The sequence below is a fragment of the Cebus imitator genome, unplaced genomic scaffold (genome assembly GCF_001604975.1).
Source record: "Cebus imitator isolate Cc_AM_T3 unplaced genomic scaffold, Cebus_imitator-1.0 Scaffold14, whole genome shotgun sequence".
In the NCBI taxonomy this organism is placed as follows: Eukaryota; Metazoa; Chordata; class Mammalia; order Primates; family Cebidae; genus Cebus; species Cebus imitator.
The window spans coordinates 12,144,367-12,148,233 of NW_016107329.1; the positions used below are offsets into that span (position 1 = coordinate 12,144,367).

At 36.3% G+C, this 3,867-nt stretch overlaps 1 protein-coding gene and 1 pseudogene across 8 annotated transcripts in view; both read right to left on the reverse strand.

Moving 5' to 3' along the window:
- Nucleotides 1-3,867, reverse strand: part of EDA (ectodysplasin A) — a 435,794-nt gene that overhangs the window by 356,470 nt on the left and 75,457 nt on the right. The gene's annotated exons all lie outside the window — the stretch shown is intronic.
- LOC119467574 lies at nt 1,870-2,069 on the reverse strand (annotated as a pseudogene).

The window sequence follows — 3,867 nt, forward strand, 5'->3', positions numbered from 1 at the left end:
TTATTTTTGTATTGTTTGGAATAGTTTCAGAAGGAATGGTACCAGCTCCTCTTTGTATGTCTGGTAGAATTCGGCTGTGAATCCGTCTGGACCTGGGCTTTTTTTGAGTGGTAAGCTCTTAATTGCTGCCTCAACTTCAGACCTTGTTATGGGTCTGTTCAGGGTTTCGGCTTCTTCCTAGTTTAGGCTTGGGAGGAGGCAAGAGAGTTTTTTCTTTACCTTTTTGGTAGGTAACTGACCTAGGAAACAAGGATTGTGTGCTTTATCAAGATGATTCCTTGTGCTTCATGTTCTATATTAGGTTTTTGATTACTTAAGAAAACTGAGTCCTCTAAAAGAGCTAAGGATTTTTCTACAACTACATTTTTACATTTGCCTTTAAAGTATTTTAACTGTTGCTCTATTTAAATGAATTACTATTATTTCACACTTACCATATTTTGCCCAAGTGTTTTCAACCATATATATATGTATACACACACACACACACACACACACATATATATAGTTTTCTTTCTTTTTTCTTTTTTGAAACAAAGTCTGGCTCTATAATCCAGGCTGAAGTACAGTGGCGCAATCTTGATTCACTGCGTCTGCCTCCCAAGCTCAAGCGATTCTCCTGCTTCAGCCTGCCAAGTAGCTGGGACTACAGGCGTGCACCGCCATACTGGGCTAATTTTTGTATTTTTTTGTAGAGATAGGGTTTTGCCATGTTGACCAGGCTGGTCTCAAACTCATGAGTTAAAGCAATCCATCTGCCTTGGCCTCCTAAAATGCTGGGATTACAGGCATGAGCAACTGTGCCAGGTCAATTACCTTTGATATTTTTTACAAACTTCACAAAATCAAATTCTAAGTTAAGTCTCTTCACCTTGAATTGACTTCAAGATTTTCCAGATGGCCCTTGAAACATCTCAAAAGGATACCTCTTTTTATGAAAAGAGAAATATAAACTAACTGGGCTTATTTGATATATTAAATTATATGGAAGGTGCCAAATAATATGTAAAGCTAATCCTTTGAGTTATGTTTGTATGGATGTGCTATTAATATGTGTTTCAGAAATTGGATAAAATTCATAGAAAACTAGTAGTCCTGGTATAATGGTAAGTCATAATTCTTACAACATTATCTTAAAATGTTGTATGCAGCAGAAATAACTGAATTTCCTTGTCAATTCCATCAACATTGTAGTGAACTCTCAACAGGCCTTTAACCATGGCAATTTTAAGCCTTATTATTCACAGATGGTTGTTTACTCTGGTACTTTCCTGAGCAACCATAAGCCTAAAGTGTTTTATCTTCAAGAAGATTCATGGAAAGGACTCTGACAAGTACAGATTTCTGATAACTTTAACATGATACCATTAGACTGGGTGAGGATTTCCAGATCTCTAATGAAGAAACTAGTTTTATAAAACTGCTAACCCAAATGCAGAACAAGAATTAATTAAATACCAAGGAAATGCTTTGGCAGTTTTTCATACTGAGTCAGTCAGTACTGAAATTGTTAAGATATGCAATTTACAGAGAATGAAGTTTGCCTGGGAGGAATTAGGTGGAAATACTATTATTAATAATGATAGTTTATATATTGCACTTAATTTATAAAGTATTTTCCAGTATAGTATGTCATTAGGTGCACACTTCACTTAAATCACCTAAACCATTCTCTGAAGGTCAGATTGATTTTGGCTTGTGTGAGGAAGAGCTGTCATACTCAGGATGGTTAAACAGAGAAAGCAGAGTAGTGACTGCCAACCCTGTCATATTCTCCTTCTCTCCCCTCCCTTTGTTCTGGTTTTGAGGGTTGCTCAATTCATGAATAGTTATATGCCCAATTAGACTCTGGTAAATTTAATATTTTTCCCCACCCAGACTGTGTCCTCTCCCCCTTACTCTCCCAAAAGAAAAGAAGAACAATCATTAGTGGCAAATGGCAATTGAAGTAAAGCAATACCAAGAGGCAGCTTTACAGTCAGGAGATAACGTGGTTTTTAGTACTCTATACGTTCAAAGAAACTTCTCCAGTAATAAACTATAGAAATGATCCCTGAAATTATGGTCTTTAACTTTAATTTGTCTAAAGTTTTTAACAGTTAGTAGGTGCTCAATAAATATTTATTGAATGAACAAATGAACAATAATGTAGTAGCATTAAAAAGGCAAATATTACCTAAACCTGCAATAATATATACATCCAGATACACCCAGATGAAAACTGTGATCATCACGGCTAGTCAGACCACACCCAAAATATTTTCCCCATTTTAACAAGAAAATGGGGGAAAAAAAGCATTCTTTGGTCCTAAAAGCCTTGGTTGGAAACCATGTACTATGTCTTTCCTTTAGTGCAGCCTATCACCTTGTTTTGCACTGCCCATTTCCTTGTCTGCATCTCACACATTTTAAGTTTCACAAAGTCAGAAACTATATCTTTCTCTTTCACTGTTGTATTCCTAAATACCGGCAGAGTGTCTGACACACAGAAAGTCATTCGGTAAATACAGTTTAATGAAGGATAAATCAGAGAACATCCAAACAAGAGTAGCCTAGAAAAAACAGAGATTTAATGCCACGTTTTTCTCACTCAAAGGCATTATACGCCAGACACATTCAAAGATAGGATGTGGTTCATGCCCTCAAGGAGCTCACAATTCAGAGGATGTGTAAAAATATAGCTACAAAACTATGACTACAATATACAGTGTGGAAAGTGCAACAAAGTAACAAACGAACAGTTGAAAGCATGTTTAGTCTGGAGTTGGGAGGTTGGAGACTAGTCAGGGAGATGTGGTGATCTTTCTCTCATCTGAATAACTATGATATGGCAGAGTTTATGATTGCAGTGTTAAATAAAGAAGACTTTTGTAACAAGTAGATTAGTGTACAAATGACGTTAGTTATCTCCCATGAAGACAAGTTCTCCACTGCTAACACATTTCAAGCCTAGGATGGTGATGACTTGATGGAGATATTGCAGAAGTGATTGACAAAGAATATGAGATCTTGGGCCAGATGACCTCTACTTCCATTCTAACCCAGAGATTATCTGACACTTTGAGTCTCTGCTTTAGAGAGCGAGAGAGGGTAGAAAATCAATATTTTCAAATAAAAATCCTATGCTAATTATGTCTGTTTAGCTTTGCCTTAAGGATCAATACTTAATAGAAATTATGCCTCTCCATGCAGTACATATTGGACTTTAATCTTATACCCAAATTCCTTGCTTTGTGATAGACCGAAATATTGCTTTCTGCCACAACATACACAAGATGAAGTGAAATGATTATTTGAAGTCACATCTGCATCACAGTACAGCTAATGACAAACGTCCCAATTTTTCTGAACATGACTAAGAAGAGGTTCCTCCATTCTCCAATGAAATCAACCATATTTGAAGGCAGGGCTTCTGTTCTCAGATATCTTCAAAAACATAGACTTTCCCCTCTCCCTTGTTCCCACCCTGATTATGGAACAGTGAACCTGAGGCTGATTTATTACTTAAGAACCAGTTATTGTTTTCCCAAACTGATTTAACAAATTTGTTCCACTTGCCCAGTTATATTTCCAATTACTTTCTTGTGGTTTCACTGAAGTTTTTAATCCAAGGAACTATGAAGGTCAAAAAAGATGAAAACTCAGCTAACCTCTGACCTCAAATAGATTATAATCTAGTAGGGAACAAAAAATACATACACAAGTAACCAAAATTTATACAAATCAGTACATGTGGTCCTAAGAGTACTTTAAAGCACTGGAAGAATTAAGTAGAGAGACAAAAGACTTACCTTACGGGGTAACTGGGAAGTTAGGGAGCAGTCTATGTACTCTTATTGTCCTCATTTTACAAATAAGGAAATTGAG